Source organism: Dasypus novemcinctus, chromosome 11, assembly GCF_030445035.2.
Source record: "Dasypus novemcinctus isolate mDasNov1 chromosome 11, mDasNov1.1.hap2, whole genome shotgun sequence".
NCBI lineage: Eukaryota > Metazoa > Chordata > Mammalia > Cingulata > Dasypodidae > Dasypus > Dasypus novemcinctus.
The window spans coordinates 55,307,695-55,333,288 of record NC_080683.1 but is presented as its reverse complement, the minus strand read 5'-3'; positions in this window follow the sequence as shown (position 1 = coordinate 55,333,288).

Sequence of the window (25,594 nt, the reverse complement as noted above, 5' to 3'; positions counted from 1 at the left end):
TTATGCAATTTAAGCTAAAGGAGTGACATTGTGGACAATTAAACTGTCTTTTAATTACATTTTTCTCGAATTGAAAGAAAAGCATAAACTACAAGTCTAAAAGATTTGGGACGAAATCCAAGATTTGCATGTACTCTAATTTAGCTGTGCCCCGTGGTTCTGATCCATTCCTGTGCCACTGGGAGCATGGAGTGCCAAAACCCAGAGAGATTTTCATCACCTATGTTTCAAATGTAGAGTTTCTCAAAGGGTGTTCCGCACGGAACTAGTTCTACTGAATTTTGCCTGTGGGAGAATTCCCTATTCATATCAGGCCTGGTGTTGTGACTTGTTTCAGCCAATAAAATGTGAATGCTGTGTGACACTTCCAGCAAAAGTTTTAAGTCTATCATGTGGTTCCACCATTTCCATTTTCCCTCCTCCATGAGATTGGCCATGGACCAGATGGTAGCTTCTCTTTTAGTGTTGATCCGAGAGTAAAAAAGATGTTGAACAGAGCCACAGCCAATTAACAATTGTCATGTAAAGTGAACAAGAAATCCTTACTTGTTCCTTACTGATACATTACCAAAAAAAAAAAAAAAAAAAGAGAGATTCTTCTTGTCGGATACATTTTTTTTAAAAAACTTGGTTTCTATCTTTTTTAAAAAAAGATTTATTTATTTATTTCTCTCCCCTTCCCTCCCCCATCCCAGTTGTCTGTTCTCTGTGTCTATTTGCTGTGTCTTCTTCTTCGTCCACTTCTGTTGTTGTCAGTGGCACGGGAATCTGTGTTTCTTTTTGTTGCGTTATCTTGTGTCAGCTCTTCATGTGTGCAGCGCCATTCCTGGGCAGGCTGAACTTTCTTTCACGCTGGGTGGCCCTCCTCACGGGGCGCACTCCTTGCGTGTGGGGCTCCCCTACGCGGGGGACACCCCTGCATAGCAGAGCACTGCTTGCACGCATCAGCACTGCATATGGGCCAGCTCCACACGGGTCAAGGAGGCCCGGGATTTGAACCTTGGACCTCCCATGTGGTAGATGGACGTCCTAACCACTGGGCCAAGTCCCCGCCACCTCAAATACATTTTTGAAATGCTGCATGTTATATCACACTCAGAGAATAATAAAGTATGTTGACTCTTTAAAGGATGCAAAAATCCTGCAGAAAAGAAACTTGTTTACTGCTGTTAATCTAACATTTTCTCAATTACCTTGATTAAAGATTATTATTCATGAAATAAACTTTTCTCTGAACACATGTAAGAGCTCTCCTAATGCATTTTCCCCTTATCTGAAAGAGAGATTAATTCCAGAAACTCGTCTCTTTTGTGGACTTTTGTCAAAAATTAATAGCTACATCCCTTTGTTCTTTTCTTTTGTTCATTCAGTAATGAAGAAATATGATGTGTACTGTACTAGGTGCTGGGTTTACTAAGTCCTCCCACTACCATCTTGTTGGATATGCAAGAAATATCACTGTTAATTCCTATAACTGAACTTAATTTCTGACTGCATTTCTAAGATCTGACATAGTACCAAGTTTTTGGAGGGTGGGAGGAAGATTACTGCTGGCTACTGCTCAGATGTCTACACAGTTTATTGCTTAGATAACCATTTTCCAGGTCCTCATGGTGGCTTCAGGACTAGGGGATTTGATATTGTTCCTCTAGTTTCATGCCAAGCCTGGAGCAGGTAGGAATCTTTGCATGACCATTTACAATCCTGTATCGCTGGGTGCATCAGCCAACCATTCCTTAAGTGGCCTTGATGGTATTGCCAAGAAGTAGGACTCTGTTTTCTGTTCTCAGATATTGGTAGGCAGAATTCTAAGAGGGTCCCCAAGATTCCTGGCCCCTGTGTACATACACCTGTCCCCAGATATTCAGCAAACACTAATCTAGGCACTTCTGTGAAGGGATTTTGTAAAGGAAATTAACCAAATCAGTTGACCTTAAGTTAGGGAGCTTATCCAGGTGGGCCTGACCTAATTCCAAGAGTCCTTTAAAAGATGAGAGTTTACTCTTTATTTGCAGAGGAAGAAGTCAATGATTTAAAGCACAAAAAGGCTTCAGTGCATTGTTTCTGGTTTGAAGAGGGAGGGAGCCATCTGTCAAAGGAATGGGGGTGGCCTCCTTGGAGCTGAGAGAAACCCTGACTGACAGTCAACAAGGAAACATGAGCCTCAGACCTACAAGCACAAGAAATTGAATTCTGCCATTGACTTGAATGAGCACGAAATGGATTTATCCCTAGAACCTCCAGATGAGAATTCAGTCCAGCTGACACTTTGACTTCAGCCTTGTGATACCCTGAGCAGAGGACCCAGCAATGCTGTGGTGGACTTCTGGCCTACAGAACTGTGAGCTAATAAATGGCATTGTTCTAAGCTGCTCAATTTGTGTCCGTTGGTTACATAGTAATAAAAATCTAATATAGACATGGAAGGCCTTGCTTTCTCTTTTTTTTCTATTTTCAGGGAATTCTGTTTCTCATCAGAAATGGTGAGGGAAGATTGTGTACCACTTTTTTCTGTACAACACTCTTTTTGTATCATCTTCCTTTTAGCTTTTTCAAAAACCCTATCTTTTTTCTTAAAGTTTCAGACTTTTAGAAAATAAAAGCCAGATAGACACTCAAGTTACTTCTGATAAAACCTTTCCATTCCTCCCCATGCCCAAATAATACTCACTGCCACCACCTCCTACTCCTGAGACAGTAAGATTAGATTAGAGCTTGCTGTTGGCTTGAAAGTGAGTATGGTAATTTGAGACTGTATGTGTCCCCAGAAATCATGTTCTTAGAACTGGCCCTTTCCTGTGGTTCTGAACATATGGTGGTTGGGACTTTTTGATTAGGTTTCTTCTGTTAAGATCCTTCTGATTAAGTTATTTGAGTAAGGTGTGACCCAGGATGGCTCCTAATCCTCTTACTGGAGTCCTTTATAAGTGGGATGAATATGGAGAGAGAGACAGGGAGAAAAGCTACAAAGCCAGAAAGAAAACCATAATCAAGAAGCATGTGGCTCAAGCAGTTGAGCTCCTGCCTACCACAGAGGAGGCCCTGGATGCCTCCTAAAGAGGTTGAGCAAGACAGTGAGCTGACGCCACAGGCAGGTGCATTGAGTTGATGCAACAAGAGGCACAAGTGGAAAACATAATGAGAGACACAACAAAGCAGGGAGCAGAGGTGGCTCAAGTGATTAGGAGCCTCCCTCCCACATGGGAGGTCTGGGGTTTGGTTCCTGGTGCCTCCTAAAAAAAAAAAAAGGAAGACCAGCACACAACAAAACAGACAGCAAAATGTAAAACCAACAAGGGTGTAGGGAGAAATAAATAAATTAACTTAATTTAAAAAAAACTAAAAAACTGAAGCAACGAAACCCAGAGAGAAGGGAGAGCCCAGCAGATGCTGCTATGCCCCTTGCCATCTGACAAAGGAGTTCAAGATTGCCAGCAGCCTGTCTGCAGGAAGACCCCAAAGCAGGTCTCTTGGACAACTTTGGTCTTTCTCTGTTGTTTTTGTGAAAAAGTTGCTTGCCTTCTCTGATACCATCTTCCCAGAACTCCTGGCCTTCTTATTCTGAACAAAACTTGGAACAGCCTGACCTTACATTTGATTCCTGTTTTGACTATTCAGGAAGAGGGAAGTAGGATAGGGAATTGAGGTGCAGTCCAACTGCATGACTACACACCGGGGTTTCAGTGAAGTTACTTCATCCTCGAACATCTGCCTTTTCTTTCCATATTCTTTTCAATGTATTATTAGACCATGTGTACAATAACACATGAGGAACAAAGATGCTGGAAATACTGCTTTATTGAAATATTCATCTTTAACTGTTCCCAATTAGGGTTAGATCTAAGTTATAGGTAATTTTCTGAATGAAAGAAATGGTAGAGAGTTGCTCAAATTCGCTCAAACATAACAAGTTTGCCTTAAGATGTTGGGTGAATTTTGAGGAATGGTTAGACTCAGTTCACATTTTTCATACAGCTTGCTCCCCACTTTTGTCCACAGCATCCCCCTAGATATGTCATTAAATAATTGGCCAAAAAAACATTTTTATTTTTGGGCTGTTTGGTTTCCTTTAGCTTGTTGATGTTGGAAATGGACTGAGAAATTCCATTGTTTACAGAATCCTGAAGTAAAATGGTGCCTCAGTAGCACTCTGAACTTCAGAAGGACAGGGTTTCAAAATGCAAAGAAGCACACCTGCTATAATAATAATTATAAAACATGAAGCAGCAGGAGCAGTACAGTACTATTATTTTATTAATCTAATGATAGTCGTTTCTCTCATACCTTTGAAATGTAATGTAAATTTTTCATCATTTAAGAAAATTCACAGGCAGAGCATATGCTTCTCTCTCATTTTCATTTCATGGCTTCTATTTAAGTCTTATCTTGGAATAAGTGAACCTAAAATAGTGAATAGTGAACCTAAGAAAACAGAGAAAATTAAAAGCCAGAAACAAAATAAGGCAACAAAACCTATTTCTGAAATGAAAAATTAAACATTTAAATAAGCCACAACAGTATCTGGAAGATGATCTCTTAATTTTTTCTAAACTCTGCTCACGCTCCACGAGGGTGGTAAGAGTGGGGTGGCAGGAAGAGCTGTTTAGTGAAAATCAGAAGTTGAAGCTGGAGGCTTCTATTAAAAGGTAGACCTGTCTTTGGAATTTTTGTTTTCCTCTAGGGGCATCTCAAAGCAGCTCTCGTTGCAAAACTGACTCTGAATATGAGCCAATAATTACCACAATGGATGTTTAATATTTATCATGTTAAGTTCTTAATAACCTTTAATAGTCATTAATCATGTAAACTTATTAAGAATCCCAACATATTTGTGAGGAACCGTTTTCCTAGGGTGATTTATAAAACCACAGAGACCATCAAATTTCAGCAAATCATTCCTTGAAGTGAAAATAATTTAAAAGCTAATATATATCAAAACAAATCTGGTGTCTGATTCTGACCAAAATGGAATATTAATGCCAGTTCTTTAATGCTATTCATTAAGTCATAAAAAAAAACTTTTTTTTTTACTAATAACAATAAACAATTTTACTTGAATATTCATGATTCTGAAAGGCTTGAAAATTTTCAATGGTTTTATGGTCTGTGATGCTGAAATTAGAAGAACATTTCCTGTGGGCATGTTTTTTTTAAACTGGCCATTTACCTAGAAGGCCATGACTGGATTTAAAGAAAGGGTGAAATAAATGCAAACTCAAACATAGGCAGGTCATCTGTTATAAAATTTGAATTCATGGTTTTTAAAATTTCTGTGCCTTGATGTTGATGATTAAAAAAAAAATACCACCTTGCTGTTCTTTTTCCTTTTTGAATGATAGCCCCAAAGCTCCCCTTCTGTACTTCTCAAGTACTTTTCAGTTGCAGGAACGCCACTTTTATTGAGAGAAAATTTTCTTCACATCTTGAATTCCAGGTTTTAACCAAGCACTAGCTCTCCAGCTCATCTGTGCATGATGATTGTGGTTTCTCTTACCCGGCAAGTCCTTTTGCCCAGTGCCTAAGAGAGGAACATAAATCGCATTCTCTGGGTTTTCTTCGCATACCACGAGTCTAACTATTAGTCTGACTTGACACACATTCTTTTTTTAAATAACATTTGGTTCTTATTTCTGATTATAAAAATGATGGCAACTTCAGAAAAGTTTAATGAAGAAAATAAAAATCAGCAGAAATTCCACCATCTGGAAAGAACTGTGGCTAACATTTTGTACATTCTGTGCATTAATATTTCCTTTTTTCTTTTAATTACTTAGTTCCATGAGTAATATATGTAGGGCTGCCAGATAAAATAGAGGATGTCCTGTTAAATTTGAATTTCAGATAAACAATGAATAATTTTTCAATAAAACTTTATCTCAGATATTTCATGGAACATATTTATATGAAAAAATTGTTCATTGTTTATCTGAAATTCAAATTTAACTGGTGATCTTAATTTTTATTTGCTAAATCTGGCAACCCTACACATATGCTCATTGCAGAAATATAAACAAATACATATAAACAGAAAGAAAAAAGGCATAAATCATCCAAATTCTCACAATCTACTACCCTAGATTCTTTCCTTAATCCTTGGAACTAATTTGGATGCTATCCAACCAAATTATTATAAATTAAAATGTTGTAAAAATGATGCATTTTTCACTACATAATATCAGTATCTTTACCTCCTTTGGTTTTTCCTTCTTACCCTGGGAATCATTTTATTAAGAAGAAAAAGTATGGATGAAACCCAGGCCATAGAAAGCCAGAAACCCTGCCAGAGCTATTACTTTCAGACTTTTAAGGATCTGAAAAATATTGATAAGGAAATCCAAGCTACAGATAATCTTTGGCAGTCAGGAGAATGGCAAGGTTAGCACTTGCTCACTGAAACCTGTGTGTATTGGTTGCATCTTCATTTTTCTATCTGCCTGAAACATAATTGACAGAGCAGAAAAGAAGAAGTACTGCAGCCCAAGTTTGGCCAAATTTCCCAGCTTCAGATCTTTTGGTTGATGTAAGGAGGTAAAATGGGAGCATGAGCGCTAACTCTCAGGATAATTTTTACGCAGTTTCTGGCACCCAGAAACTCATAGGAGCGGTGGACTGTGGCATAGACATGTGTCAGGGGGTGGACAGAGAACAGCTTGTTGGGTAGAGGTTTGGGCAGACATGGCAAACTCCTTAGATAGCAGGATGTGGAGGGAGCACATCTCCTAGACTTTCTATGTAATGCCTGTGCATATGAAGACATCCGTATTTTTAATCTCATTTTAGTAAAGTGTAGTTAGTTTTGAGGAAAGAATAATGGTTAAGTAGCCTTCAGTCATTTGTTAAGTAAAGAATAGATTTCTAGGGAAGAGTTTAAGCTTCTCTTCTCTTCCTCTGCCTCTCCCTCAGTGATAGGTCAAAAGCAAAAGTATTTTATTTATTCACAAAACTGGGAGAAGGTTCTTTTCCTGTGATAAGTGAAGAGTTTAAGGATCTGAGCTCACAAAGGAGTAAGTCTCTCTTGGCCTATCTGACTCCCTTGGACTCCCTTGGACTCTTCATTCTTACTAGAAAGGCTAGCACTGCTCCTGACCTTGGGAATAAAATCTGTCATTGACTTCTTTTCTGGCTTTTAGCCTAAGAAAAGGAATTCTCCCTATCTTCTGTAGTCATTCTTTAGCTCAAACTTGTTAAATAAACAGATGGTAGTGAAATTTCATTTAAAATAACATTGGTATAAAAGAGGACCCATGATTAAGCTACTAATCTTGTTTTTCCCATCTACTGACCAACTTCAAGGTCATATCTAATTAAGACTCTTCTCCTTTCTTGACCGGGATTCAAAAGGAGACATTTATAGGTGAGTCTCCTCAACTCTTAACACCTGTCAGATCAAGAGTAACCCTTTTCTGTGCCAGGCAGAGAACTAGTTGTTGGGGAGAAAACAATAAAATTCTCAGTATTGGCCCCAAGAAGCTCATCAGGTGGGCAAAACAGATGAGGGAAGAAATGATTACAACATGAGAAATGTTACAGAAGATGATGGTCATAGAAGTGGAAGACCTAACTTTGTGTGTGTGTGTGGGGGGCATGTGCATACATGCATACAGTATGAAGAAAGTACGGTAATGGAAAGGCCTCCAGTTCATTGGGGTCCTGGTTAATTCGTTTCATGGAAAATAGAGACCCTGGGGTTGACACAACTTTGAGATAGAGTCAGGCTCCCTTACAATAGTGCCTCTCCCTCAACTCTGCTGGTGTAGCTGTGGCCACTGGAAATGGATCATAAGAGAGAAGTAAGAGGAAGACATATAAATGTATAGTGAGTTCTCCATTCCATTTTCTAGGTGGAGAAACTTATTGTTCAAATGGGTACTGAGCCCTGAACTTCTCCCTCGCCAACCATGAATGAAGCTATGGAATCTCTGTAAAAACTCTTCAGGGACTCTCTTCAAGTTTTGCTTCCTACTTCCCTCTGAGCTAAGGTGATCTGACATCCCCATGACCAGCCTCCCTGGAGTGATGCTTTGAGTTGGATGCATGCCCTGTCTGATTCAGCCTTTCAGCTCACTCTTGGCCTGAGCGGTTTAGGCATAGGCGAATCATGCTTCAGTCTCACATCCTCCCCAGAATCCTAGAAACTGTGCCTGGTCCAACAATGACAGAGAGGTGAAGGGTGCTGACTTGAGGTTCTACATCAGAATTTTTATCTTTCTAACTCCAGGCAATGTGGTTAGATCATTAAAAAATATTCCTCATCCATACCATAGCTTACTTATCAATTTTCCTATCATTAAACATTTTGGTTATTTATAAATGTCTGCTTATAGATAGCAATGCATCTATATTTGTCCATATATATGCCTTTTATTCTGTTGGTTTAGTGGATTAATTAAATTACAACAATTTACATAGGTATCAAGAGTCCTGTGAATTCTTAAGAATCCTCTCCACTAAGATCCTAATGTCAAATCCTCCAATATCTCTTTTTGATCTTTTTTCTTTCCCTACTTTTTATTCCATGACCTTAATTCAAGTCCTTATTATTTTCCTCTTAACTATCATAATAACTCCCAATAGAGGCTTTCTTGTCTCAAATCTTACATGCAAATGTTCCTCCTAATACAGCATCAGACCAGGTTATTTCTACTAACAGAGATACTAGATGTCTAAAAATACTGAAAGCCCCCACATCAAAAATGACCATTCTTGGAAATTCAGGAGACCCACAGTCTAAAGCACAAGAAAATCTCAGAACTAAAGGCCATAGTCTCTGGAAAAAGCAATCCCTGTGTACTTGGCTGTTCTTCATGATCAATAAATAGGTAGGGGGGTATTCTTGGAGGTTGCCTTCATGGACAGTTCCACAGGTTGAAGCTAAGAATAGTTAAATAGTTGTGAGTCCTATTTTTATTTGTGCAGCTGGCCTCTTAGACATAATGATTAACAGATCCCATCTCCTATCAGGATGGTAATAAAATGAATTGCTTCTTTGGTGTAGGTGTCTTAAATTCCCCATGCCTATTTAAGGCTATGCAAATCCCCAACAGGGTTTTATACGAAGGGACCTTTACTATGTCTTTCTTCTATGAAGTTCATAGCAGCTCTAAGAACCATAATCTGAGTAGAAATTCTTTATGTGAGGATGCATAGTCCAGTCCAACTAAAAACAAAATATACTCCAAAAGTCTTTTATGGAGGAGAGACATAATTATTAACTCGTAGCTTCAAAATCTTCCAGGCCCAGTTCATCCTTTCCAGGTATCATGGCTCAAAACTTTGGAAAACGAGTTGAGTTGCTCAAGCACTTGGACCTGTGGTATAGTAAGTCAGATTCCCTTATTATTATTCCAAAATGTCAACCTTGCTTTCTACAAGCTTAGCATCTTCATAAATACAGTAACTACTTTAAGTCAACTGCAGAATCCCTTCTTCTGCATCCTTCCAGTGATTCTAGATTTGAAATTTTTACTCTATGTGTCCTGAAAAAATCCATACTCAACAGAGAAAATTGATGTATATTCTCAAACATGCTAAACATGTGCTGAGCTGTACCCTGTATTGAATCAGACCATCTGAGAATTATATGACTTTAGGTCACCAAATAATTTTTTAAATATATTTTTAAATTTATTTTTAAAAGATACAGGGATCACACAAAACATTACATTAAAATATATAGGAGGTTCCCATATATCCCACTGCCAACCCCCTCCCCCACTTTTCCCACATCAACTACTTCTTTCATTAGTGTAATACATTCATTGCATTTGATGAATACATTTTGGAGCACTGCTTCACAGCATGGATTATAGTTTACATAGTCAATTCAGTGGGATATGGCAGTATATATAATGTCCTGCATCTGTCCCTGCAATATCATTGAGGACAACTCCAAGTTCCAAAAATGCCCCCATCTCTCACCTCCTTTTCCCTCTCCCTGCCTTCAGCAACTCCAGTGGCCACTGTCTCCACATCAATGATATAATTTCTTCCATTGCTAGAGTCACAATAATTCTATAGTAGAATACCAGTAAGTCCACACTAATTTCTCCATCCTGAAGACCCTGGGATGGCAATGCCTACTCCACCTCTCAATTGAGATGGGGCTTCGATCCCACATGGATGGTGGATGGGACTTTTGTGCCTGCAGCTGTAGACTCTCTCAGTTCCTTGGTGTGGTAGTTGTTCATCCTCACCTTCCTATCAGCTGACCTGGGTAAGCCCAACGAATTGGAGAGTAGATGCTACTATACTGCTGAGGCACAGGGCCCAGCTGGCACATGGGCAGCCCAGAGATTCAAGTATCCTGGGCATATACCAACCCAAGCACCAACCACAGGTTCAATAAAAGGCACAGAAGAGGCATGTGTAGAGAAGTCACATCTCAGTTCAACTCCATCACATTCAGGAGCTCAAATTCCGAAGTAGGGCCCAAAGGCAAGGTACTTAACCCTGGAGCCATCTGCCATGACGTAGGACCTGGGTGTCTCCATAGCCCTCAACCACTACCTGGGGTTGTATCTACTTTGGATGTCTCTGAGATTCTGTTGAGATGTGCATAGTATGAGCCCTCTGATGACCTTCTGACTCATTTTGAAGTCTCTTAGCCAAATAAACTCATTTGTCTTTACCATTTCCCCCTTTTATTCAAGGTCTTTTTCTAGTTGTACCAACTGCTGGTGCTAGGTAGTAATCCCTCAGCACAAGGAAGGCTCATCCCCAGGAGTGATGCTCCATGCTGGGGGAAAGGTAATGCATTTATATGCTGAGTTTGGCTTAGAGAGTGACCACATTGAGCAACATGGAGACTCTTAGGAGGTAACTCTTAAGCATCCTGCAACACTAGGCCAAATTGAAATTTCAAGCACAACCGGCTCATAAGCATAGTCATCAGTATCAATGGCCCATCACTGGACCATCCTTCTTCACTGGTCATTGCTCTTGCACTTGGGGGATTGTTGCTGTTCCATTAGGAAATGCAACAGGGCTCCCTAGGATGGGAACCCAGTACTCTCTCAGTTGTGTGAATCTCTACCCACTTTATCAATACCTAACGAACATCCAACTTATCTATATACCCTATATGCATGCTCAGGTGAACTCCCTTCCATGCATCTCCCATCAATAACACCCCACACCTATGCTCCCCATCTGCCATAGTTGAACCCCTCTGTGATCCAAAACTTCTTTAAAAATGAAGTCTAATATATTGCCAAATTCAATTAATAGGAAAATGAAATAGTAATGATAGGTTTAACCATTAGAAATAAAATACACAATAATTTAGAAAAACTAAAATAAAGTAAAAAAATTGGGATATAAAAATAAAAAAATATTATTAAAATTTTTTTTTTACATTTTGCCTTTCATCACCATAATAGGTGTTGTCCTGTGTGTACTGTAGAAAGGCAATCTCTTCCATTTCTTCCTCAGTATCTTACTTCTTTCTTTCTTTCTTTTTTTACATTATGTCTTCAAAGAAGATTTAGGTCACAGTAAAGACACACACAGAATATAGGGGACTCCTATATAGGCAACATGCTCCCCTTTCCCCCCTTCCCCAACAATGATCTTTTTACATGTGATTCTTACTTTTGCTACAATTGATGTACAAATACGGAAACATAGCTACTAACCATGGTCAGTAGTTTATATTATGGTTTACATTTTAGACCATACGCTTTCATAAATTTTTGGTGAAATTTAACTTGGCCTGTATCCATCATGGCATGATCATGCAGAACACTTCCATTGCCCCCAATTACCTCCTCTTCCTTCTAGTTTATTCCTCTGTCCCCCTCCCCTCAGGGACCCAATGACAACTAAGTTTCACTGCTTGAAGGACAAGATTCATAGATATTTGCAACAATACTGAGGGCTTGACACACTAGTCTGTCCTCCCCCATTAGGAGCCACCCATGCTTTTGAGAGATACCCACCCCTCTCTTTGAGAATATTGGGCTTCCCCAGGAGGGGGGTACAACACCTTCCCACTCATTATATGGTTCTCCACTCACTAATTTAACACACTATGACAAGATGAGTACTCACATACTCCCTAGAAACCTACCCCAGGTGCACCCTGTGCCAAATACCCCTCATCCAACCCCCTAAACCAGTAACCCTTCCTTATTATATTGTCTAAAGAGATTTCTCAACATAATGGTTTCAACCATGTACCCACCAATCTACTGTGTTTAGCTGCTTCCCCCCAACCCTTCCCCCAATGCCTGGCTTGCTTCACTCAGCATAAGGTCCTCAAGATTCATCCATGTTACCCCATGCGTTAGTACTGTATTCCTTCTTACAGCTGATTAGTATTCCATTGTATGCATATACCACATTTTGTTTATCCATTCATTTGTTGATGGGCATTTGGGTTGATTCCAACTTTTGGCAATGGTGAATAATGCCACTACGAAAATTGGTGTGCATATATCAGTTTGTTTCCTTGTTTTCAGTTCTTCTGGGTATATACCTGTATTAGTCAGCCAAAGGGGTATTGATGCAAAATACCAGAAATTGGTTGGTTTTTGTAAGATATTTACTAGGGGTAGAAGCTTACAGATACCAGGTCATAAAGCATACACTATTTCCTTCACCAAAGTCTATTTGGAGCAAGATGGCTGCTGACTTCTAAGGGTTCAGGCTTCTTGCGTTCTTATGTTCCTGGGGCCTGCTTTTCTCTGGGTTCAAGCTTCCTTCCTTCCTGATGCTGGCTTCTCTTTCCTCTGGGTGCTGACTTCCCGGGGCTCCAGCTTAAGTCTTCAACATCAAAACTCTGACATCAAAAACCCTCAACTCTGTTCTTTGCCATGCCTTTTATCTGTGAGTCCCCACCCACCAAGTAGTGGGGACTCAACATCCTAATCATAACTCAGTCATGCCCAGGTACAGATCAGATTACAAGTATAATCTAATATTTCTTTTTGGAATTCAATAATAATATTAAACTGCTACAATACCCAACAGTGGAATTGCTGGGTCATATGAAAAATCTATAGCTAGTTTTTTGAGCAACTGCCAAACTGTCCTCCACAATGGCTGAATCCTTCTATATTCCCACCAGCAGTGGATGAGGGTTCCTATTCCTCCATATCCTCTCCATCACTTGTAGTCCTCTGTTTTTTTTTTTTTTTTTTAGTAGCGACTAGTCTAATGGTTGTAACATGGTATCTCATTGTAGTTTTTTTTATTTTTTAAAGATTTATTTTAATTATTTCTCTCCCTCACCCCCCCCATTGTCTGCTCTCTGTGTCCATTCCCTGTGTGTTCTTCTGTGTCTGCTTGCATTATCCAGCAGCACTGGGAAACTGTGTCCCTTTTTTTGTTGTGTCATCTTGCTGCATTGACTCTCTGTGTGTGGCGCCCCTCCTGGGGCCAGCTTACCACATGGGTCAGGAGGCCCTTGGGATTGAACCCTGGACCCTCCATATGGTAGATGGATGCTCTATCAGTTGAGCTATGTCTGCTTCCCTCATTGTAGTTTTGATTTTCATTTCCCTAATAGCTAGTGATATTGAGCATCTTTTCATGTGCCATTTAGCCATTTGTATTTCTTCTTTGGAGAAATGTTTGTTCAAAATCTCTTGTCCATTTTTTAAGTAGGTTGTTTGTCTTTTTATTTTCAAGATATAGGATTTCTTTATATATGCTGGATATTAGGCTCCTATCAGATATATGGTTACCAAATATTTTCTCCCATTGTGTAGGCTGTCTTTTCACTTTCTTGGCAAACTCCTTGGAGGTACAAAAGGTTTTAATTTTGAGGTGGTCTCATTTGTCTACTTTTTCTATCACTGCTCATGCTTTGGGTGTGAAGTTAATGAAGCGGTTTCCTATTACAAGGTCCTGTAGATGCTTCCTTACATTGTCTTCCAAGGTCTTTATGATCTTGGCTTTTATATTTAGATCTTTGATCCATCTTGCATTGATTTTTGTGTAAGGTGTGAGATGGTGTTCCTCTCTCATTCTTTTGCATATGGATACCCAGTTCTCCAAGCACCATTTGTTGATGAGGCCATTCTCTCCCAGTTGAGTCAGCTTGGTGGCCTTGTCAAGTGTCAGATGACTCTACGTGTGAGGATCTAAATCAGAACTTTCAATTTGGTTCCATTGGTCAGTATGTCTATTCTTGTGCCAATACCATGCAGTTTTGACCACTATAGTTTTGTAGTATGTTTTAAAGTCAGTTAGTGTGATTCCTCCAATTTAAATTTTTTTTTTCAATATGTCCTTGGCTATTCAGGGCCTCTTGCCCTTCCAAATAAATTTCATAGTTAGTTTTTCCATTCAGTAAAAAATGCTGTGTTGATTTTTATTGAGATTGCATTAAATCTGTAGATTAGTTTGGGTATGCTAGACATCTTAATGATATTTAGTCTTCCTATCCATGAACAGGGAATATTCTTCCATTTATTTAAGTCTTTGATTTCTTTTAACAGAGTAATGTAGTTTTCTGTGTATAAGTCATTTACGTCTTTAAATTTATTCCTAGTTATTTTTTAAAATTTACTATTGTAAATGGTATTTTTTTCTTGATTTCCTCCTCAGATTGCTCATTATTGGTGTACAGAAATGGTACTGATTTTTGCACATTTATTTTATAACCTTTCTGAACTCCTTTATAAGTTCTAGAAGATATTTTGTAGGTTTCTCAGGGCTTTCTATGTATAGGATCATGTCATCTGCAAATCGTGAAATTTTGACTTCTTCCTTTCCAATTTGGATGCCTTTTATATCTTTTTCTTGCCTCAGTGCTCGAGCAAGTAATTCTAACACAATGTTAGATAGGAGGGGTGATAGTGGGCATCCTTGTCTTGTTACAGATCTTAGAGGGAAAGAGTTTAGGATTTCACCATTATATATGATGTTAGCTGTGTAGTTTTCATAGATACCCTTTATCATGTTCAGAAAGTTTTCTTCTATTCCTATCTTTTGCAGCATTTTTATCAGGAAAGTGTACTGTATTGCTTTTTCTGTATCTGTTTTTTTTTTCTTTTGATCTGTTTATGTGGTGTATTACATTGATTGATTTTCTTATGTTGAACCATCCTTGCATACCAGAGATGGGACCCACTTGGTCATGGTATATAATTCATTTGATTTGTTGGTGAATATGATTAGTAAGTCTTTTGTTGAGGATTTTAGCATTGAAGTTCGTTAGAGAGATTGGTCTACAAATTTCCTTTCTTGTGGTGTCATTGTTTGGGTTTGGTATTAGGATAATCTGGGCATGATAGAATGAATTAGGCAATGTCCCTTTGACTTCAATATTTCAGAAGAGTTTAAGCAAGATTGATGTTAGTTCTTTCTGGAATGTTTGGTAAAATTCACTTGTGAAGCCATCTGGTCCTGGGCACATCTTAGTTGTTAGGTATTTAATGACTGATTATATCTCTCTCCTTTTGATTGGTCTGTTGAGATCATCAGTTTCTTCTTTGGTCAGTGTAGGTTGCTTATGTGTTTCTAGGAATTTGTCCATTTTCTCTAAATTGTCCTTCTTTTTGGCATATAATTTTTTATAGTATTCTCTTATGATACTCTTTATTTCTGTGGGGTCAGTTGTGATATCCACTTTCTCATTTGTTAATTTGTGTATTTGCATCTTCTATTTTTCTTTATTATTCTAGCTATGGGTTTGTCCATTTTATTGAACTTCTCAAAGAACCAGCTCTTGGTTTTGTTTTTCTTTTGCTTTCTTATTTTCTATTTCATCTAGTTCTGCTCTGATCTTTGTTATTTCTTTCTTTCTACTTCCTTTGGGGTTAGTTTGTTGTTGTTGTTTACAATTCCTCCAAGTGTGTGGTTAGGTCTTCAATTTTAGGTCTTTCTTCTTTTTTGATATATGAATTTATGACTATGAATATCCATCTCAGTACTGCTTCTGCTTTGTTTGATATGTTGTATTGTCAATTTCATTAATTTCAAGGTAGTTACTGATATCTTTTGAGATTTCCTCCTTGACCTACTGTTTGTCTAAGAATGTGTTGCTTAACTTCCATATCTTTGTACCTAATCTGGTTCTCTGGCCCTTGCAGATTTTGAGCTTCATTCCATTGTGGTCAGAGAAATTACTTTGTATGATTTTAATCTCTCTGAATTCATTGAAACTTTCTCTGTGGCCTAGAATGTGGTCTATCTTGGAGAATGATCCATGTGCACTTGAGAAGAATGCATATACTGCCATATTTGGGTATAATGTTCTGTATATGTCTATTAAGTCCAGATCCTCTAATATATTATTCAAAGTCTTTGTTTACTTATTGATCTTCTAAGATGTTCTGTCTAATAGTGATAATGGTGTATTAAAGCCCCCCAGTATAGCTGTAGAGGCATCTACTTCTCCACTTAGTTTTTCCAATGTGTGATTCATGTATTTTGAAGTGCCCTGGATAGGTGCATAAATATTTATGATTGTTCTTTCCTTTTGAAAGATTACCCCTTTTACTAATATATAGTGTCAACTTTGTCTCTCACAAAAGTTTTGCATTTAAAGGTTATTTTATCTAATATTAATATAGCTACTCCTGCCCTTTTTTGGTTATTGTTTGCTTATAAGATTCTTTTCCAGCCATTCACTTTCAACCTCCTTGAATTCCTGGGTCTAAGGTGATTTCTTGTAGACAACTTACAGATGGGTCATATTTCCTTATCTATCTGCCAATCTGTGTCTCTTGACTGGTGAATTTATTCCATTAACTTTCAGTATTATTATTCTCAAGTAAGTATTACATTAGCCACATTTTCTTTGGGTTTATGTATGTCATATGTTGTTTTCATTTCTCTTTTTGTCTCCTTAGTTGTTCTTACACTCTCCTCCAACCCTCTCTTTCCTGTTTTTTCCTCTCAACCTGCAGAACTCCCTTTAGTGGTTCTTGAAGGGCAGGTTTCTTATTGGCATACTCTCTTTAGTTTCTGTTTATCTGTGAATATTTTGAACTCTCCATAATTTTTGAATGTCAGCTTTGCCAGATAGAGAATCCTTGGTTGGAATTTTTTTTCTTTTAGTACAAGTGACTATGCCATACCACTGCCTTCTTGCCTCCATTGTTTCAGATGAGAAATCAGCACTTAATCTTATTGAGCTTCCCTTCTATGTGGTGGATCTCTTTTCTCTTGCTGCCTTCAGTATTTTCTCTTTGTCTTGAGCATTGGATAATTTGACAAGTATATATCTTGGAGTAGGCCTGTTGGGATTTATACTGCTTGGAGTGTGCTGCACTTGCAGGACATGTGCTTCCATCTCCCTCAATAGAGTTGGGAAATTCTCAGCCATCATTTCCTCCAACATTCTTTCTGTCCCCTTTCCCTTCTCTTCTCCTTCTGGGATGCCTATAATGCATATTTGTGTGCATTTTGTGTTGTCATTCATATCCTTAAGTCCCTGCTGGATTTTTTTCTATCTTTTTTCTATCAGTTCTACTATCTGTTTGGTTTCAGATGAACTGTCTTTCACATCACTAATTCTTTCCTCTGCCTGTTCAAATCTGCTGTTGTTTGCTGAGAGTGTATTTTTGATTTCTTGGATTGTGCCATTCATCACCATCATATCCGTTATCTTTTTATATATATTTACAACTTCTTCAGTATGCACTCCCAGTATCTTCTTAATATCCTCGATCTCTTCCTTAATTTCATTAAGTTTGTCCATGATATTTGTTTGGACAGCTTTGATTAGTTGTTTTATGTTCTGCTCCTCTTCCTGGTTTTTAGTTTGTTCAAAGTACTGGCCACATTTTCCTGTTTCTTGGTATGGTTTGTAATTTTTTGTTGCTGTCTGGTCATCTTTTTATCTTGATGGGTTTGTTCAGTTGATTAACTTCTCCCTCTACTCTAGGGTTTTATTTAGTTGCTGTTTTTGCATGTGTGTTAAGTTTTCTCTTTGACACTTTGTTCTTCTTATTCTATTTCCTTGTTGTTGTCTAAGTTCCCTTGAAGGAAAAACATTAGGGCCAGAAAAAGCAAAAGGTGTAAGAAAAGAAAAATGACAATATTAATATTGCTAGTAAAAGTTAGCAAAGGAACAATATAAGACCTAAGAAAATGAATATTTAACTCATGTAAGCAGTGTAGAGTTATAGAAATAAAAAAGTGGAGCACCTACAATGAAATGTGAAACCAAGCATGGAGAAGTATATAGTATGAATTAAAAGGCCAGGATGATGAGAAGAGAGGGAAAGAGTACAGAAAGGGCAAAAAGAGAAAGAGCTAATAAAAGATATAAAACAGAATAGAGGAGTTAGAAATAAAAAGCCAGAAAAGTTGGGGGCTGAACAAAGAGAGGTGGACTGTAAGAGCAACTGCAGAAAGCAGAAGATAGAAAGATGTAGGAAGGAAAGAGATAGCGTTGAAGGCCAAATTTGGTATACACTGGAAAGTGGAAATCATGGAAGAGGAAACACAGCAAATGAGAAACAAGCCATGGGCACCTAATTAAAAAAAAAGTGGGGATGGGAGGAAAAAGAGGAAAGAAAGATAAGAGGCCAAAAAGAAAAAAAAAAAAAGAAAAAAAGAAAAAATCCCCAGACAAACCCACAAGCCAGGAGTCAACCAAATACTAAGGGAAAACAGCCTTTCCTCTATAGTTAATCCCTGTGGAGCTTCTCAGGCTGCTGCTGTTTATCAATCAAATGCCCTGCAGCTTTCTTACTGCAGATTTTGAAGTGGGTTTTAGTGAGTAAACTAAATTAACTTAAAAAACAAAAACAAAAGTAAACTTTTTTTTTTTTAGGAAAGAAAGAGACCCCCAGGAAGCTAATACAAAGATAATGTCTATGTTTTCCCTGTTCTAAAGTATTGGCTAGATGTTTAATATCTCAATGGGTCACGACTCTTACGAGAAGCCTGGAATCAAACTAGAGACCTTGTATATTCAAGGTAGAAACTCCTCCACTTATCTAAACTTTCTTGTTGGCTTGATTAGTTCTTCAGAAGCTATTGAGTCTCATTCCCTCAAGCAGGATTGACTCTTTGCAATTGGATAAACGGTTGATTGTGAATGTGTCCTTCCCCCTTTTTGTTCTAACTGCTTTCTCTCCCAGGGCAGCAGGACAGAATAGATTGTGTGAGAGTTCCTTTTTGAAATTTAAATGGAACCCTGGTGGCTATCACTGTGGAAAACAATGACTCCCAACCTCTTTGAGAGCACCCACTCCTCTCAGGGAACCCCAAATATGTTCTTGGGAGCTTATTAAGCACTTCCTTCTGTCCCCCTCCCTTACGCGAGTTGCACAGGACTAGTTAATTGCCTGGCTCCATCTTCTTCTAGGCCACTTTTCCCTATCCCAGGGCAGTTAGGTAAATCAGGCTGCCTCAGCAGATTTGCCTCTCCCCTCTTCCTGGTTTCTCCTCGAGCCAGCTGGTATGATCTTCAAAGCTTAAAAAACAGGGGTCTAGGCAATCGAACCTGCACAGGGGAGACCTCTCTCCACACTTCATTGAACCCTCCCACTCTCCGGAGTATGCCTCCTCTGGCTAGGTGACCAACAAGAGTCAGGGATCACTGGGGCTTCCTGCCCTGAGGGTAGGGCTTAGCCGTCCCACAGCTCCAGCCTCAAGCACTAGAAACTCACAGTTTTACCTTGAGCAATTAATCTTTTTGTCATGCTCTCTCCAGATCGATGCCATGAAGCCTCCCGCTTTGTGGGTTACAAAAACAGCTCCCTCAGGCAGGATTTTGCCCCCACTTTGTTGTTTTTTGTAAGAGAGATGATGTGGGTGCACTTAATCCGATGCCATCTTGCCCCTCCTTCCAAAGAAATTCTTTTAAAAGTCTACAATTGAGCATTATGTCCTTGGATTTATGAGTGTCAGTAAAAGAGTGGCCATGTGAAGAAGAATGAATGTACACTCTTGGTTAAACTGGTGCTGAAGATTAACCCATCATGTTATCTATCCCTTCTGTGAAGCTCTGCTTGGCATCATCTCTCAGAGTCAAGAAAACCTGGGTTTGGAAGAAATGGCCTGTCTGCAAATTGTGCATCTAGCATCCTTTGGGATTTCAAGGTGGAATATCTGGGGACCTGTTACTCATGGAGGGGGACATTGGAAGCAGAAACAAGGTAGACAAGAGTGTAGACCCCATCCCCACATCAATCAGAGCAGATCTACTTTCATATGTTTTCTAGATTGGGCCTCTGTCTAAGATTTTGTTTAAGGAAAAACTTTGGTTGCTACTATTACATTTGGAAACCTCTGGGGTAGTAGTTGAAAGCATATGATTTATGGCATCAAATGGTTCTGAGATCAATTTGCAACTCTATCATTTACCAGTTTTGAGTCATTGGCCACATATGTCCTTTCAAAATCTCTTTAAGTGGAAATATTAATGATTCCTACTCTAGGGGATGGTCAAGGTTTAGCAGGCTAACGTATTAAAAATGCCCATGGTTTGCAGTCAGTAAACCCTGGTTTCTTCATCTCCCTCCTCTGTATTATAAATTCCAAGAAGGCAGGAAGTTTTACTCCTCTGTCTCCTATCTCCTAGCATCGGAAGTTTGCAACTTTTAGTATCCATTTAATATCACCAGTAGAATTTGAGACTCATCTGTACTAAATGAAAACACCAAGGCTTGTAATTCTGCATATAGGTTAAAAACAACCTATTATATGATAGACACTCAATAAATGCTTTCAAACTGAACTCTTGGAAAACTGTTTGATTTCATTCATTGTCAGTGAGCACAATGCAACTCATCATGTTTTGTTTTCAGTCTTTGCTTTTGCTGCCATAAAGTTCAAAATAGAGTTTTACACTTGACTACAGTAAGTTTCCTCAATTTAGATGGTTTGGAATTAGTATTGCCTGCCAGCTTCATTATTCAACAGTTTATGTCAATTTTATTGGTTTTGTGGTTTTATTGCATTTTCATTTTCATTGTATGCCACTTAAAAAATCAATTTTTAAATATTTCATGTATAAGCAATTTAAAGTTAATGTAGAGCTTCACATACCCTTTGCTCGTGCCATACTGCAGTTGACTATCTCTCTGCTTTTGCTCAAAGGGTTTTCTTTGCTTGAAATGCCTTTCCCATCATATCAGTTGCTGATACCACTGGCATCATGCCTAGCACAGTTCCAATTAACTCTTCTTTATGAAGCTTGCCCTGAACTTCCTTTGATCTTCCAATGAGGAGTGGCATAACACCTTTGAACCCAACATTTGTGTGAAAAAGTCATGCAGAAAATAAGTGCATCCCTTAAAGTTGTGAAGTGAATTATTTTTTAGCTATAGGAAGATATCCTAAGTTTCAATCTCAATTGAGGAAGCTGAAGCAAAGGAGCAGAGGCTAAAAAGTGGAAAGAGACTGGCCCCAGAGAAACAGATACAGATTTGAATCTTGCCTCTGCTACCTATCAACTGTGTGGCTGGTCATTTAAGCAGAACCTTTGGTTCCCTATTTATGAAGATAAGTGTATCAATTAGGGATAGTGTTTTGTTCAAATGATTTAAAAAACAAACAATAAAAACAAAAAATACAAAAAAAAACAACCCAAAAAACCAACAAAACAACAACCAAAAAAACAATGCTGGCTGAAACACATACAGCTTTGTTTTACTAATGAAAAAAGAAGTCCAGAGGAAGGAGTCTAGGGCTGGTACAGGGACCCCATATTTCTGTCCTGGCACCCTTAACTTGGCCTCTCTACTCAAGTTAGAGAGGTTACTCCTTTGCCTTCAAACAAGAGGCAGAAAGAAGGGGAAAAGCGAGAGAAAGGGCTCTGGCCAGCTGAATTTGCTTCCTCTAATCAAGGTTCCCCCAAATCCCACTTGTCAACCACCACTTACTTCTCATTGGTCAGTGCCCTATCATACGGACATCTTCAGCTACAACAGAAGCTGGAAAATACAGCATGTGGTGATTTTTTCCCCCTGGTTCCATTGCTGTCTCCAAACAAAACCATGTTTCTATTAGTAAGAAAAACAGAGAACAGATACTGTGTAGCAGTCAGTATCTGCCAAAGTGAGAGTACTGCGCTTCTTTGAGGATGTGGAAGTAAAAGATCACAGAAACTAGAAGTCTCTAATTTATATTTTGCCATTTCTTTTATATCTTGACCTTATAAATTGAATAGCCAGACAGTATCACCATTTCAAATCATGCCCCTTTTCCCATAAATGATGAGTTCTCAATCCATGTTTGAAATTCCCAAAGTGAGTGTGATAGAGCAATACCAAGTATCATTATGGAGCTTTATTATTCTACAAAGACCCATTTTTCTAAAACAATTTTGCATTAAGTCAAAAGGAAACAACCAACTTCAGTATTTTCACACTGACAACTTAAACTGGAAGTAGATGAATACCACCATCGTTTTTATCTATGAGCTAGTTGAGGGAGGCCATGTGGCCACAGCCATGGTGAAAGAGAAACTTAGACATCATTAAGAGAAAAATCACTTCTTATGCTCAGTTCTTACTCCTTTTCTTCCTGTTTCCTCCAAGAGTTTCTCCTTCTAAGCAATCTGATTCCCCCTCTTTCAGCCTCAAATGAGGCACCAGATCAGGTTCCCCAGAAAAAATGTCAACCTGAGGGAATTTAGGAGTGAATTTGATGGGAAGTACAAGTAAGGGAAGAAGACATATTCAGGATCTATGGACTGTAAGTTGGAGAAGGCCTGGCAGAAACCACAGTGGTTGACTTTGTACTGACCTCTGTGCGAAAACCTGCAATAAAGGGAAAACTCTTGTCTGAACCACAGTGATCCACCCCCCTTCAAATTGTATTGTGTTATTTTTAGTTTAACCATAGTCTTTGTGGTGATGGTTTCCCAAAGTTATTTCTATCTTTAACTGATAGTATTTATGGTTAGAACAATCAAACCTACTCTATCCTCACTGATTTCCTTCAGATATCATTATAGGATTAACAGCGAATTCCTCTAAAAATTACACCTACAGCAGACAAGGGGGGAAAAAGGAAAGAATGAATCATGTCACATTCTTAAAGCGTCTCCTCTAGGAAAATTTAATTCTAATTTAGAATGCTGCTATATTATATGCAATAAAAGTTACTGAATATGAAGTTAATCAGAATTTGAAAACTCAAAATAGAATCTATTTTCAAACAATGTCACTTTGACTAGGTATTAATGTCAAGTTGACAAGGGAACTGGAGCAGTAGGGAAACAGCAAAATCAAAGTGGAGAGTATTTCCACTTGAGAATCTTTTCTGTGCTCCTTATTTATTTGTTCACTTACAATGTTTCATTCCATTGCATTCTGGAGTACTCAGCTTTTAAAGCGGCAATTCCTGTTGCTGGTTGTTATACCTCTCCGAGATGGAAGTTGGTAGGCCTCAGAGTTGTAATGTTCATTTTCATAGCTAGAGAGGCTGAAGAATAGGGAGTGATACAGATGGCTGGAGGTTTCAAAAGCTGCTAAGCAGATACCAGGTGTCTTGATGAATGGGTTCAATAAGTCATTTGCACGTAGCTTCTTTCAATGGTAAATTACAAATGAATGTGATAGAGTGTATTATTTCTGTAGAATGCTGCCAGATTCCATGAAACTCAAAGTGAGAAAATTGCATGAAACCACTCTTTATCACAGTTCCAAACTGCCACATCTAATTGTTAATAATGTTTTCCTTTGCCAAGTGACATTCCTGTATCACTTCAAGAGTGTGTGACTCTCACCACCACCAACAAAAAATTCTTTCTTTTATTTCAAGAATAAATACAACACACAAGGGAGAATGTTTTAGTTCTATGTGAATGGTTTTGCTTAATATTTCTGAGTTGGTGGCATTATTGATTTGCTTAAATACAGCATTTTCAGTCTAAACATTTAATTTTGGAAACGCATATTCCAAGGCTCAATTGGGACTCCCAGAGCTGACTTAATGTACAAAAGTGACTGTAGAAGAAGGGGTGGTAAATGACAATCCATGGGCCAAATTTGGGGAATATGAAGAAATGTAGAGAGAAATTATAATCCCCAAATGGCTAAATGCTCTTAGTTTGGTAGTGATTGAGCCATTCTTCAAGTAGCTGAGAAATTCGTATTTTAGAACTGGAACTGAGAGACTATCTCATTCAACGTCCTCTTCATACTGGTGAAGAAACTGAAGCTCAGAGAAGTTAAGTAATTTGCCCCAAGACAATGTCTTGAACACCCGTGGGGTGCAGGAACAGGTCTTTTGTTATACTGTCACCCATTGTAACACGTGCTTTTTGCTGAGTTGTTTAAATATCTGAGTGTCAGTGTCCTCGTATAAAATCGGAATATCATACTGCTGCTTCATAACAGGGCTTTCCTGAATGTCATGTAAGATGATTTATGTGACTATGTTCCTGAAATTTAAAAATGCTATTATAAATTATTACAGAGCACAGGTCTACTAACTCCCAGATATTCGTTGTATGAATGTGGACGGAGAGGTAAGTTGCCAATGTTCAGAACGTATCTGCCGGTTTATGGAGTGCAGAGGGCAGCCTTTTAGGCTTTTACAAATCGTAAGGCACGAACCTCAGGCCTTACTTTACTCGAAAATTAAGGCGCGGCGACCTCGGAGAGGGGCTGCTGCGGGCACAGGTGAGCGCGGGCTGAGACCCGCGGGCGGGCAAACCGCTCCTGGGGCGCCGGGTGCGGGGAGAGCCCGTGAGGGGCGAGGCTGGGCTGCGGGCGGCAGTGCCGAGGTGAACTCGGGGCGGCCTCCTCAGCTGCCTCCTGCCCTTGTGTGCGGGACCCAGGCGCCCTGAGCAGCCGAGGAGAGCCCGCCGCGGGGGCGCCCGGGCCGCTGAGCGCACGCGCGCTGCGGGAGGCCCGCGGTTTTCCGCCCTCGCGGCGCGCGTGCGAGCGCCCCGAGCAGGCAGCCTGTCCTGCCTCTCCTGCGCCCTCCCTCGGCGGTCGCGGGACCGTCCCATCCCCGAAGGCCCCGGTGGGTCGGGAAGCGCCTCTGCACCTCCTAGTCAGTCTGTTCCGAAAAGGTGAAATTGTTTGCCTGGTAAGTCCAAGAAAATGAACGGAGCAACTATTACAAACAGCAAGAGAATTAAAAAAGGTAGCTAGGTACAAAATAACTCTACAAAATGAATATATTTTACATATACAAGACACAACCAATAGCAAATACGATGGAAGTATCCATTTATTTAAGGTGAAACACCCGGCACTATACTTAATAAGAACTCTGCAAAATCTATATGGTAAAAACTTGAAAACGCTACAGAAAGACTCAGGAGAACAACTAAACAAATGGAAAGGTACACCATGTTCTTGATGAAAAAGTCTCCGTTAGAAGGGAATTGACGTGATCCCATCAAATTCCAAACTAAGTTTGGAAAGTAGACCCGATGATTTAAAACTTCAGGAGGAAAAAAGTAAAACAAGCAAGAAAAGCCAGGAAAATTCTGGGAAAAAAAAGAATAAATGAAGGAGAATCAACTCTATCAAATATTAAAAGATATGATAAAACTAAAGTAAATAAAATATGTGACACAGGGTCATGAATAGACAAGTCAATAGAACAAATAAGAAATCTAATAACAAACCCAAATACACATGAGAATTTAGTATGTGATTTTTAAAATGGCATTTTAAACCTTGGGGCAAAAGATGGATTGTTCAATAATAGTAAATAGTATTAAGAC